This window comes from Rhinoderma darwinii, chromosome 4 (genome assembly GCF_050947455.1).
Source record: "Rhinoderma darwinii isolate aRhiDar2 chromosome 4, aRhiDar2.hap1, whole genome shotgun sequence".
NCBI lineage: Eukaryota > Metazoa > Chordata > Amphibia > Anura > Rhinodermatidae > Rhinoderma > Rhinoderma darwinii.
Window position 1 is genome coordinate 297,694,222 of NC_134690.1, and position 14,894 is coordinate 297,709,115.

The 14,894-nt window shown below is 40.4% G+C and overlaps 1 long non-coding RNA gene across 2 annotated transcripts in view; it reads right to left on the reverse strand.

Annotated features, from left to right (window-relative positions):
* Positions 1-1,158: 1,158 nt before the first annotated feature.
* Positions 1,159-14,894, reverse strand: part of LOC142761163 (uncharacterized) — a 40,400-nt gene continuing 26,664 nt past the window's right edge. For both annotated transcript variants that reach the window (XR_012883531.1, XR_012883532.1), the window contains exons 3-5: positions 11,594-11,706; positions 2,521-2,600; positions 1,159-1,636 (exon numbers count right to left, since the gene is read on the reverse strand). This is a non-coding gene — a long non-coding RNA (uncharacterized LOC142761163). The remainder of the gene's footprint in view (positions 1,637-2,520; positions 2,601-11,593; positions 11,707-14,894) is intronic.

Here is a 14,894-nt window from a genome sequence, read left to right on the forward strand (position 1 = left end):
TTAAGCCCCCAGGCAGCCATAGCAAACTCTTTGCATCCCGACGCTCAACTTTTTTTTTTGTATGACGTAGTTGTATGAGACTGTTTTTTGCGGGACGAGTTGTACTTTATGTAGATACCATTTTTTGGTACAAATACATCATTTAATTTATCCAAATTTTTATTTTGGCGAAAATGCAGAAAAAAAGCAGTTCCGCTGCAGTTTTAATTATTTTTTTTTTTACACCATACACCGCTCATAAATAATGTTATACATTTGTTGTACAGGTTGTTACGGTCGTGGCAATACCAAATATGTCTATTATTTCATGTTTTGGGACTTCGTTACAAAAGTTTAGGTATTATAAAAAATGTGTGTTGGTGTATTTTTTTTACTTTTTATTTATTGATTGTTCATTCATTTTTATTTAGATTCATTTAACTTTTTTTTTAATCCCATAAAGGGATTTTTTATTTTGATTTTGTAACTAATGTACTGGCATAGATCTATATGCCAGTACATTAGCCTGTTACTGATTGTACACAGGTAGTTGTTAGGGCATATCTCAGTATGCCCTAACAGGAAATATGTTCATACAGCCCTGGGGTCCTTCAATGGACCCTGGGCTGTCTGCCCATACGAGTTGTGGGCTTTGATCGCGTCAGTTATTTTCTGTGACCCAATCAATGTGCAGTCCCCCCTCTTTGAACGCCGCGATCAGCTTTCATCGCGGCGTTAAAAGGGTTAACGGCGGAGAGAAGATGTTTCTCTCCTCTCCGCTGTCAGAGCGGGGCCGTGTCTGTATTACAGCCGTTGCCCCGCTCTCGATCGTGCGCACAGACGGCTGTCACACAGGACGAGTATGCTCGTCCTAATGTGCGAAGTGCTCGCCAGTTAAGCCTAGAAATTATAAAACAGCAAAAAAATTATTAAAAAAAACCTGCATTGTCTACGAAAAAATATATCAAAAACCGCATCGCTAGCCTGACAAATTAAAGTTATAGCCGTTTAACGAACACATACTAAAAATGGCTAAACGGTGTGTGATCCTGTCTGCTGGGCCCTGTATCTAAGCATACCACATCTATGGTTGTGTTCAGATAGCATCGGCATCCTAGGGTGCTTGAGGTAGGGTCCCAACCCGGATGTAGGTTAAGAATTGTAGTCGGCACGCCTTGCTTGTGTTTCAAAAATTATATTTATTTAGATTCTCAGAATAGATGCCAGAGGCTATATGTGCGGCGTCGACGTTTCGGTCGTAGGACCTTCGTCGGGCACTGGAAAAATATGTACATATAATTAAAGCATGACATGAGTTGAGAGATGTCACATAATTCACATCATAACATCACATAATATGTCATATATATATATATATATATATATATATATATATATCTATTAGATGTAGTATAGAATATATAACTGGGTCAATCTTAACATAGTTATTCCTTACAACAAGGCTATGAATGAAATTGACATGAAGATTAAAAACAATGGGAGGAAACAGTTGTAGATATCCCAGGTACATACACCACACCAGGGGGAGCGCCAGATGACTGCAGGGAGATAGCTGATGTTCTAGGTACTCGTATATATTCAGGTACGTATAATTTCATGAGTATATAGGGTAGGTAGAATACCATACGTCGATGATCTAAGTCACTAGTTAAGGCATAAATGAGGCTATACCAGGGTGGTAGACAAGAGCTTATTGTAGTGGATTGGCAATAGTAAAAGTAATGGGTGCATATGTCTTTAAGGAGCCCATGATCGTAATCATGGGTACCGTCATTGAACGTCTCACCAGGAGGTGACCCCTTTCAAAGACCATTACGGAGGTACATTTTATAAATCATACACAACGTGGACTTTAAACCATCACAGAAACAGGTTCAAGGCATGCAGTTTAGGTATCACAAACAGACAAGGACTAGCTGTACAGGCAAAGTTATATAAGCAAAGTTATATACGTCCCAAGAAAGGGGGAGTTTTTATACAGTGGAGGGAAAGCACCTCCATACACTCTGATGATAAGTTCCTTACCTGAGCCGTACTGGGGACTGGAACGATATAGAATGTGTAGTAGCGCTGCTAAGAATCGTGCTTGGCGGCTTACCGCTCTTCATGGGCACTGATACTCCCTGGTCACTTCCTGGTTATGAGTGCTGTGAGCGGGGGGCGTGTCTAGTTGGGTGGAACGCATCGGACAAGATGGCCGTGCGTTTCACCATGCGCATGCCCAGTGTGGATGGATGTCTGAAATGGGGGGAGAGAGAGATCGCTACATCCTAGTTGGGCACCCTGGAGATCTCAAAAGCCATGTCGTGGACTAGATAGTAAAGGCACTATTAGGTGGGGGTCTTCTTAGACATAACTGACTCGAATTTACGAGGTATTCGGCAGAGTAATGTTAAATTGTACTCTGGCGCCAGCTTGTGTATCTGTCTGGTAGTACAGTTTTAGACAGATAGTGCAATTTTCGGTATTGGGTAGATGATGAACTGGTTGGCTCTAGTACAAACTATTGTAAAAGGATACCGTGTCAATAGAGATGATGCGTAGGTAGTTGGAATGAGGATCCCTTCTAGTACAAGCAGGCTCAAAGGGAATCATCGAGTCTGGGATAAAACAGATGCACGTTGCGTTAATGTCAATTATAGAATAACTGTATAATACATTTATACATGGACAATAAGATATATACATAGAATCAGAAAGGGTGACACGTTGAGATGGACAAGTCGAGTTACAGTTGAGATAGAACATCTTAACTAGCTAATAGGTGGTGGAACGTCAGGTTTTCTAACACTGTTTATAGGAAGCTGCTGATCTCGTACTCCCTATTCAGACCCCTTGGTTCTAGTGTCTGGAGTTTGTGTATCCAGTATGCCTCTGCGTTTCAGTAGATTGATCCTGTCGCCCCCTCTTTTATGTGCTGGAACATGTTCAATGACTTGGAACATGAGTTGGGAAATATTGTGTTTATGATGGGCAAAGTGTGCAGGGATGGGAAGTAATAATTTGCCGCATCTAATATTGGACTTGTGTTGGCTGATTCTGTCTTTGATCCGTTGCGTGGTCTCACCTACGTAGGCTAATCCACAGGGACATTTGATCATGTAGACCACGTAGTTGGTGTTACAGTCAAAGTATTCTTTAATAGGAATGCTCTGACCGGATGATGGATGGTGAATTTTATCCCCTTTAATAATATGGGAACATTGGAGACAGCTTCTGCAGCAGAAGGTACCCCTCTTTGGTGTGCTCAGGAATGTCTGACTAGATATTTTACGGGATGATCCAATATCTGCTCTAACAATTTTGTCTTTTAGATTTTTAGTTTTTTTCAAACAGGGTAAGGAGGTGTATTTAAATTCAGTAATTTGTGGATAGGCTTCTTGTAGTAGGGACCAATACTTCCTGATGACGTGATGGATCTTATATGTACATGGATGATAGACATGTACGAAAGGGATGCGTTTAGGTTTGGCCCCGGTGTGGGGAACACTCGGTCTTTGGGCTGACTCTAGGACTCTACTGGGATAGCCTCTATCTAAAAAAATTTTAGTCATGGTCTCAGTTCTCTTTTTCAACAGTGATGGGTTGTCTACAATCCGGTTTACCCGTGTGTACTGTGATCTCGGTAGAGAATTTCTGGTTGCCAGAGGATGGCAGCTGGAGTAGTGCAAGAGGCCATTATTGTCTGTCTCCTTGGTGTAAAGATCACTGCTGAGCTTGCCATGTGCATCCTTTATGATGGTTGTGTCGAGGAAATTGATTCTGTACATGTCATGGCTCAGAGTAAATTGTAACTCTGGCCAGACGCTGTTCAGATATGTCGTGAAATTGAGAAGGCTAGTGGTTGTGCCTTCCCAGATGCAAAAGATGTCATCTATATACCTTTTCCACACTATGGCGTGTTGTCTGAAGAGATTATTAGGATAAATGTAATGTTCTTCCAGATGGGCCATGTAGCAATTGGCGTATGGGGGGGGGGGCAACATTAGAGCCCATTGCCATGCCTAGTAACTGTATGTAAAATTGGTCCTCGAAGAGGAAGAAGTTGTCAGTACAAGATTGAGCAGGTCGTCACAGAGGTTTGTGACGTCCGGATGTGTATTCGTGTTAGTTAGTATTTCGTGTACTGCTCTTGTGCCCTTCGTGTGTTCGATCGATGTATATAGGCTGCAGACATCTAATGTTACCAGAATGGTCTCCGTGGATACTTTATCTAGTCTTCTGATATGTGTAAGAAAATCTGTAGTGTCTAGCAGATAAGATTTAGTTTTCCTGACCAGAGGTGTAAGTATTTTTTCTAAAAATTTGGAGATAGGTGAAAAGATAGAATCAGTGGATGCAACTATTGGCCGGCCTGGGGGTTTATCAAGTCTTTTGTGGATTTTAGGTAGAACATAGAAGACAGGTGTGATGGGATGTCTATTAGTCAGAAATCACAGGGGCTGGCGATGGTACCCATGGCAACCCGACGCCAGACAATGGCTTCCGGGCTGCCATGTAATGAAACCTGTGAAGACCAGCCTCTGCTAGTCCTCCTAGGCTTCCTGTCAGTGACTGTTACGTCACAATGACAGTTGGAATGCATTACACTACGTTTGTAGTGTAATGTATTCCAGCAGCGATCAGAGCTGCAAGTTTAAGTGTCCCCTAGTGGGACAAGTGAAAAAAGAAAAAGAAAAAAAGAAAAATATTTTTTTTAAAAAGTGTAAAAATAAAAGTTGAGGGATATAAACAAGAACTGCTTTTTTTCCTATAATAAGTCTTTTATTAAAGAAAAACGAACACGTAAAAAAAAAGTACACATATTTAGTATCACCGCGTTCGTAACGACCCCAACTATAAAACTATAATATTATTTTTCCCGCACGGTGAACACCGCAAAAAAAATAAACGAAAACCAATGCCAGAATCACTTTTTTGGTCACCGCCCCTCGCAAAATATACAATAAAAAGTAATCAAAAAGTCGCATGTACGCCAAAATAGTACAGATACAAGCTACAACCCGTCCCGCAAAAAAAAGCCCTTAAACAGCTTTAACTGAAAAATAAAAAAAACTTATGGCTCTCCGAATACGGTGACAATTTTTTTTTTATTATTTTCTAATTAAGTTATTTTATTGCGCAAAGGCTGCAAAACATAAAAAAAACGATATACATATGGTATCGCTGTAATCGTACCGACCCGCAGAATAAAATATAATGGTCATTTATAGCCCAGGGTGAACACTGTAAAAAATAAATAAAAATCATTGTCAGAATTGATGGTTTTTGGTCACCTGGCTTGCCGAAAAATGGAATAAAAAGTGAAAAAGAAAAAATGGCATGTACCCCAAAATGGTACCAATGAAATCTACAGATTGTCCCGCAAAGAATAAGCCCTCACACGGCTCGGGTGCTGAAAAAATAAAAAAAAGTTCTGGCTCCCAAAATATGGCGATGCAAAATGTGCAGTGTTCCAAAAGCGAATAAGATCAGGCGCCATATATAAGTGACACAAAAGCCACATATCTGTGGATTATTTATTTACCGCATTATTATACCCTCTTATTATGCCCCTTATGTACTCTGCCCAGCCTACATATGCCCCCACATTATAAACTGAAATATCAGCAAGGCGCCAGAGCTACTACCAAGCAAAATCTGCGCTCCAAAAGCCAAATGGCATCCCTCCCTTCCGAGCCCTACAGCGTGCCCAAACAGCCGTTTACGTCCACAGATATGGCATAGCTATACCCGGGAGAAAGCGGTTAAAATTTTATGAGGTATTTGTGGCACAAACTGGGCACAACATATAGTGCACTAAAATTGCACATCAGTGGAAAATTTAAATTTTCACTCTGCACCATCCGCTGTGCATTAAACCCTTCGCGCACCATGACTTAATAGCATGTCGTGGTGTGGGGGGTGATGTATGGATCATCCCACGCACTGAGCCCGCGCCATACACTGCGGGTGTCAGCTGTGTATTACAGCTGATACTCGGGACTAACGGACTGAAACAGCGAACACGCTGTTACAGGATCATGTAAAAATGACAATATACTGCAATACATTAGTATTGCAGTGTATTCTACCAGTGATCTAACGATTGCTGGTTCAAGTCTGCTAGGGGGACTAATAAAATGTGTAAAAACAAAATTAAATAGTTATTAGTCGAAAAAATTAAATAAATATTTAAAGTCCAAAAAGAAACCTTTCAAATTTTTTCTCTAAATTAATGTAAAAAAAATACACAAAATTGGTATCGCTGCGTCCGTAAAAGTCCAAGCTATTACAATATACCATTATTTAACTCGCACGGTGAACGCCGTGAAAAATAAAGAATTTTAAACGGCAAAATCAGTTTTTTGGTCACCTTCGCTCTACCAAAAAAACGTAATAAAAAGTGCTCAAAAAGTCTTATGTACCAAAAAATTGTACCAATAAAAACTACAGCTCGTCCTGCAAAAAATAAGCCATCACACCACTATTGACTGAAAACTCAAAAAAGTTGTGGCTCTCGGAAAGCAGGGAAGAAAAACGAAAAAGAAAAAGCAAAACATGGATCAGTTCGGAAAGGGTTAATTACTTTCGAATGAAAAAACATTTATGACCACACGTGGGATACAGCCATACTCGGGAGAAATTGCTTTACAAATTTTCACGGCCTAATTCTAATAAATTCTGCAAAAGACGTGGGGCCTAAATGCTCACTATACCCCTAGATAGATTCCTTAAGTGGTGTAGTTAGTTTCTCTGTTTTGGTCTCAGTGGCTTTGCAAATTCGACATGGCACCCAAAAACTATTTCAGCTAAACTTGAGCTCCAAAAGTCAAATAGCGCTCCTTCTCTTCTAAGCCCCGGTGTGGGTCCAAACAGCAGTTTATTACCACATATGGGGTATTTACGTAATCAGGAGAAATTGCTTTACAAATGTGTGCTTTTTCTCCTTTATTCCTTGTAAAAATTAAAAATGTCTAAGTTCTTACAGAAAAAAAGAAGATTTTTATCTTTACAGACTAATTCCAATGAATTCAGCAAAACAACTGTGGTGGCAAAATGCTAACTTTACCCCTAGAAAAATTCCTTGAGGGGTGTAGTTTCCAAAATGGGGTCACTATTGGGGGGTTTCCACGGTTTTCATCCCTCCAGTGAATTGCAAACGCGACACGGCACTGAAAACTATTCCAGCAAAATCAGAAATCCAAATGGTGCTCCTTCTCTTCGGAGGCCTGCTGTGGGTCCAAACAGCAGTTTATTACCACATATGGGGTATTGCTATAAATCGGAAGAAATTGCTTTACATATGTTGGTGGTGTTTTTTCTACTTTATTCCTTGCAAAAATTAAAAATGTCTACGTTTTTTCACAAAAAAAAGCAGATTTTCATCTTCACATACTAATTCAAATACATTTTGCAAAAAAACTGTGGGTTCAAAATCCTAACTATACCCATAGATAAATTCCTTGAGGGGTATAGTTTCCAAAATGGGGTCACTTGGGGGGTTTCCACTGTTTTGGCACCACAAGACCTCTTCAAACCTAACATGGTGCCTAAAATATATTCTAAAAAAAAGGAGGCCCCAAAATCCACTAGGTGCTCCTTTGCTTCTGAAGCCTGTGTTTCAGTCCATTACCGCACTAGGGCCACATGTGGGATATTTCTAAAAACTGCAGAATCTGGGCAATAAATATTGAGTTGCATTTCTTGGGTAAAACCTTCTGTGGTACAGAAAAAATGTATTAGAAATTTGTAAATGTCACCTTTACTTTGCTTTAATTCCTGTGAAACACCTAGTTTACTTTTCACCTTTTCTGGTTGGTGGTAGACTGCTGTTTAAAGAGGCTCTGTCACCAGATTTTGGAACCCCTATCTGCTATTGCAGCAGATAGGCGCTGCAATGTAGATTACAGTAACGTTTTTATTTATAAAAAACGAGCATTTTTGGCCAAGTTATGACCATTTTTGTATTTATGCAAATGAGGCTTGCAAAAGTCCAAGTGGGCGTGTTTAAAAGTAAAAGTCCAAGTGGGCGTGTATTATGTGCGTACATCGGGGCGTTTTTAATACTTTTACTAGCTGGGCGTTCTGGTAAGTATCATCCACTTCTCTTCAGAACGCCCAGCTTCTGCCAGATCACGCCGTGACGTCACTCACAGGTCCTGCATCGACTTACATCGACTTACCTGCTAACGCCGATGCTGCTGCAGAATCAACTGAAGCCTCTGGTGCCGATGGGTCCTCGCTCGTCTGACACGATGCAGGACCTGTGAGTGACGTCACAGCGTGATCTGGCAGAAGCTGAGCGTTCTGAAGAGAAGTGGATGATACTTATCAGAACGCCCAGCTAGTAAAAGTATTAAAAACGCCCCGATGTACGCACATAATACATGCCCAATTGGACTTACTTTTGAACACACCCACTTGGACTTTTGCAAGCCTCATTTGCATAACTACAAAAATGGTCATAACTTGGCCAAAAATGCTCGTTTTTTAAAAATAAAAACGTTACTGTAATCTACATTGCAGCGCCTATCTGCTGCAATAGCAGATAGGGGTTGCAAAATCTGGTGACAGAGCCTCTTTAAACAGCAGTCTACCACCAACCAGAAAAGGTGAAAAGTAAACTACTTTGAGTAGAACATAAGTCGTCCTACTATTAACCCCTTTAGGACACAGCCTGTTTTGGCCTTGTGGACACAGATGATTTTTTCAAATCTGACATGTGTCACTTTGTGGTAATAACTCCGGAATGCTTTTACCTATCCAAGCAATTCTGAGATTGTTTTCTCGTGACATATTGTACTTTATGTTCGTGAAAAAATGTGGTTGATAAATTCAATATTTATTTTTGAAAAACTTCAAATTTTAGCAACAATGTGTACGAATTATCATTTTAAATTTAAATCTATTTGCTTGTGAAACAGATAGTAATACCACACAAAATAGTTACTAGTTAACAGCCCCCATATGTCTACTTTATGTTTGCATCATTTTTTTTCACGTACTTTTATTTTTCTAGGACGTTACGAGGCTTAGAACTTAAGCAGCAATTTATCATATTTTCAATAAAATTTCAAAAGGCTATTTTTTCAGGGACCAGTTCAGTTCTGAAGCGGCTTTGTGGGCCTTAAATATTAGAAAGTCCCCATAAATCCCCCCATTTTGAAAACTGCACCCCGCAAGGTATTCAAAACCACATTCAGAAAGTATTTTAACCCTTTAGGTGTTTCACAGGAATTAAGGCAAAGTAGAGGTGAAATTTACAAATTTCATCTTTTTTGCCGAAATTCATTTGTAATAAAAAAAAATCTGTAACACAGGTTTTACCAGAGAAACGCAACTCAATATTTATTGCCCAGATTCTGCAGATTTTAGAAATATCTAACATGTGGCCCTAGTGTCCTAATGGACTGAAACACAGGCCGCAGAAGCAAAGGAGCACCTAGTGGATTTTGGGGCCTCCTTTTTTTAGGAATATATTTTAGGCACCATGTCAGGTTTGAGGAGGTCTTGTGGTACCAAAACAGTCGAAACCCCCAAAAAGTGACCCCATTTTGGAAACTACACCCCTCAAGGCATTTTTCTAGGGGTATAGTTTGCATTTTGACCCCAGTTTTTTTGCAGAATTTAGTGGAATTAGTTTGTGAAGATGAAAATCACCTATTTTTCTGTGGAAACATGGAATTTTTTCATTTTTACAAGGAATAAAGGAGAAAAAGCACCCCAAAATTTGTAAAGCAATTTCTCCCGATTACGGCAATACCCCATATGTGGTCGTAAACTGATGTTTGGACCCACAGCAGGGCTCAGAAGGGAGGGAGCGCCTTTTGGATTTTGGAGCGCAGATTTTGCTGGATTGGTTTTCAGTGCCATGTCGGGTATGCAACGCCCCGGAGGGACCAAAACAGTGGAAACCCCCCAAAAGTGACCCCATTTTGGAATCTACACCCCTCAAGGAATTTTTCTAGGGGTATAGTGAGAATTTTGGCCCCTCAGGATCTTTTTTAGAGCTAAGTGAACAAAAAACAGCGATTTTTGGCGCTTTAAATTCTTTATTACAGCGTTCACCGTGCGCAATAAATTACGTTTCAATTTATTCTGCCAGCCGGTACGATTACGCCGGTACCATATGTGTATAGTTTTTTTTAAGTTTTGCAGCGTTTGCACAATAAAATTACCTTTCTATAAAATTATTTATTTTCTGGGACACGCTATTCTGAGCCGTAACTTTATTTTTTCGTCAAAAAAGCTGTGGGAGGTCTTGTTTTTTGCGGGACGGGTTGTAGTTTTTATTGGTACCATTTTGGGGTAAATGCGACTTTTTGATCACTTTTTATTCTATATCTTGGGAGGGGTGGTGACCAAAAAATAGCGATGCTAACAGTTTTCCGTTTATTTTGTTTGCGGCGCTCACCGTGCGAAAAATTAACATTATAGTTTCATAGATTGGGTCGTTACGAACGCGGCGATACCAAATGTGTACTTTTTAACGTTTTCATTTATTCCCTATAATAAATGACTTATTATAGGAAAACAAAACCTTTTATTTTTACACTTTTATAAAACATTTTTATTTACTTTTTTTTACTTTTTACACTTTCTTTTTTTGACCTGCAGCTCTGATCGCTGCTAGAATACATCACACTACCTAGGTAGTGTAACGTATTCCAACTGTCAGTGTGACGTCACAGTCACTCTGACAGTTGCTCTACGAGGATCAGCAGAGGCTGATCCTCATAGGCTGACACATGGCAGACCTGGGGGCCGTTGTCTGGCCCCCGGGTGCCATCACAAGCATCAGAAGCCCCCACGATTGCATGGGGGCTGCTGATGCGCTACAAACCCGCTACATGCGGAGATCGCAATCGAGCCCCGCATGTAACGGGTTAATTGCCGAAATCAGCGGCGATGAGCCGCTGATCAGCAACACTGGAGAGTGTCAGCTGTCTCCAAGTTCCCGATGCATCGGGAACGACACAGTGACTTCCTGTCACTCTGACAGGAAGCCTATCAGGACCAGCCGAAGGTTGGTCCTGATTGGCTTCCGTCCATGGCAGACCCGGAAGCCATTGTTTGGCTTCCGTTTGCCTAACTATCGGCAGACCCCGCGATTTCGGACGGGGGTCTGCCGATATGTTAGAAACACCTAAAATTCGGCGATTGCACCCGATCTCCGAATTTAAGGGGTTAATGCGCCGAAATCAGCAGCAAAAGACCGCTGGCCGGCAAGAGGGGAGTGTCAGCTGTCGGCGACAGCTGACCTCCCGGTTCCCGGAGCACACTGTCGTCGACAGTGTGCACCGGGATTAACTCAGTAACTGTACGTCCTCGTGCGGGAAGTATCCTCCCGCGAGGACGGACAGTAACGTCCTGGTGCGGATAGGGGTTAATAAAACCCAAAGATTAAGAAAACAAACAAAATCACCAATGCCGACAATCCCTTCCCCCAATAACACTAAGATTTGATTCATAACGGGGGGATTATGAATCAATATTTTTTTAGTTTTAACAGAGAGAAGGGAGTTATTGAGACCAGCGAAGGTTTGCCATTTTGTGCCTCTTGTGTTGGGTACAATGTAAAGTGGGAAAATAATGAAAAAGTTACACATACCATCTTATGTTGGCTTCCTGCCCTGTCTTGTTGAATGACTAGCACATGGATGGCAAAGTTGGGTGGTTGTTGGTTACTTCGGAGGTCCACAGTAGATAGAAACAACTTCATGCCTACAAGAAAGAAAAACACTAAGGCTTCACACGAGCGGGTGCCTTTCGCGCACGCAAAAAACGCGGTTTTGGCTGGTGATGCATCCCTGACGATCAAGCCAGCCGACAAAGGGGGAGCCTTGGTCGTCATGGATACATCGCTATATCTTGAGGAAATTAGTAGTCAAGTCGACGATACTAATGTTTATGCCAAAGTGTCTGGGGATCCCAAGTTTAGAATCCAGCACAAGATTACTTGTATTCTTCATTGATAAAGATTTATTTGATTTTCTTGTTGTCACACATCCAGTTACCCCTGTGATATACTGCCTCCCCAAGATACATAAATGTTTACATAGACCGCCGGGACGCCCTATTGTGTCTGGGAGGGACTCCATTTTTAATCCTATAGCAGTATTTCTTGATAAAACAGATTTTGCCATTTCTGCAACATCTTATATTCAAGACACCACAGATTTTCTGGTCAAATTAACACAAGTAACTGACTGGAGACATCATTTTAGCGTCTTTTGACGTTTGCAGTCTCTATACGTCCATCAATCACGATAGAGGACTTAATGTAGTGAGGGAAGCCTTGGACACGTCTGAATACTCTGAAGCTGGTACATTATTCCTCATGGATCTGTTGGAATTAATACTTAGAGAATTATTTTCTGTTCGTTGATTCCTTCTACATTTAAAAAAGAGGAACAGCCATAGGCTCGAATGTGGCTCCCACTTACGCCAACATGTTCATGGCGGCCCTTGAAGAGCGTCACGTCTATGTGTCCCACCACTTCAGGCATGTACTGAGGTGGTGGCGATACATAGATGATGTGTTTGTTATTTGGACCGGCACTGGGTCACAGCTAGAGGAATTTTTTGAGATCCTCAACTCTATTGATGAGGACATTAAATTCACAATGGAGTTCTTTACCACACATTTGAATTTTTTGGATACTATGGTATATAGGGTTGATTATAAACTAGTCACTGATCTATATCATAAAACCACAGATCGCAACAGTTTGTTGCGATTTGATAGTCAGCACCCCCGACGGATGATAGAATCTTTACCTTTCAGTCAGATGTTGAGGGTCAAACGTATTGTGACAGAACCCCAACATCTTACATCACGTTTGGATGACATGGGTGAGAAATTCGCCCAACGTAAATATCCCCGAACACTCCTACGCAAACAGAGAGATAGGGTTGAATCTGTCGCTAGGGATCAGTTATTGACATCACAAAGTAAAAATACACCAAACAGTAGCATTTGTCTCAACTTTTTGTGACATTAGCTATAGGATCTCTAATATTATACGTAAGGAATGGCATATCCTCAGTAATTTATCGGGTGAGGTTCCCGAATTTAGCAATCCCCCTGATGGCTTTTAGGCGTCAAAAAAATCTTAGGGATCAACTGGTACACGCAGATGTGGGGTCTTTGCAATTGAGTCGCCAATTAACTTTGGCCCCCAAAAAATTGGGATGCTTCCCATGTTTGAATTGCGTGAATTGCAACATCATGGTGAAGGGCAATAGATTTAGACACCCGACGAATGGGAAAACATTCCATATTAAAAAATTTTTAACTTGTGCATCAACATTCGTTGTATATGTACTACAGTGTCCATGTAAATTGCTATACGTGGGTGAAACCACACAGGAATGCCGCTTGCGTATTAATAAGCATAGATCCACTATTAAAACCAACAAACTAGATCTTCCAGTCCCAGCACACTTTTCTTCAGCGGGACACAGGGTCAGCGCTCAGATTTTGGATCGTTGACCATGTGCCCCTACATAGGAGGGGCGGCGATAGAATTGCTAAATTAAAACGTAAAGAACTGGAGTGGATTCATAGATTAGATTGTTTACATCCAAGGGGGTTGAATGTTGATTTTAAAGTTGGGGTGGTTCTCAACTAAATGGGTACAGTGATTGTGTTTTCTCTCTGTTGTGCCATGCATGGTCTTTCACTGTCGTCTACTACTATATATGTATCTGTGAACACATTCAATATGACGACATTGTCATTGCAATATAAAATAATAAATTTTGTTTTTATTAATATATCCATAAATTTTCTAAATTTTTGTCATTTTTTTTTCAGATTCAGACATTGGGCTGGATTCTTTCCTCTGGGTTTTGGAGTCCTTATAGAACTGTTTTCATCATCTATATGCGGCCATTCACATCTGGTCAACTTGGTCCGTTTTTTTGCTTCAACAAAGGGGGCAGTATAATATGACATTTTTTGACATCTTTCCAGGGATAGCTACTACGGTAGTGGGCTTATAGTATATTTAGGGGAGTATCTACATGTGTACACACATTGTGACATTATTACATTGTTTATTTCATATTTTGAGGCGTTATGCCTCTAATACTTATACATTTAGATGGATACATATTTATTGCATATATATATAATAACATAATACAGTATAAGCACTTATTTTATACAATGGGTGTTGCTGCTGATTAACTCCCCTATTCTAATATCTTTGGACTATTTATCCGGATGTATACCTATTAAATATATGTAACTAACAATATATGGCCATATTATTAATCCCATAGTAAATGTTTATTGCTGATAAAATCCTCTGTTTGAAACATTTTCGGACCTGTTCCATTCTAGTTACGTTCCTGGACGTGATACGTTCTTCCAGGTTGTAAAATGGCCGCCGCGAACTGGAATTCATACTGCGCATGCGCGAAATTAAGATAGTAAATTCTGGCCAAGATGGCTGCCGTGCTATCGAATGCGCATGAATAGCCACCCGCGATCTCGCGGGATCTCGCTATGCATTGCAAGCAGTAATGATAGTCTCATTACACAGGTGTGCAATACATTTGTACACATACTGGACAGCGGAGAGCTAGAGGAACGAGCACTTTTTTCGGATTTCTGCTATTGACAACTTTGAATGTTTTTATTACATACATCTGGGCGAGTCATTATGTCATTAACACTTTAATGTACCTAGGACTGTCTTTTTTCTGTACCAGTCCCTTATTTATCACTTTGTATATTCACATGTACACTGGCATTCATATTTATCTTTAATATTGTATTTTGTTTTTGTATCATCAATTTTATATTGGATTTTGTCTTAATCACTGTTTAATTTCAATTGGGCTTTGCAAGCCTTTATATACTTATGACTTGATGTGTGTTTTTATGCTTGAAAAAAGTCCAG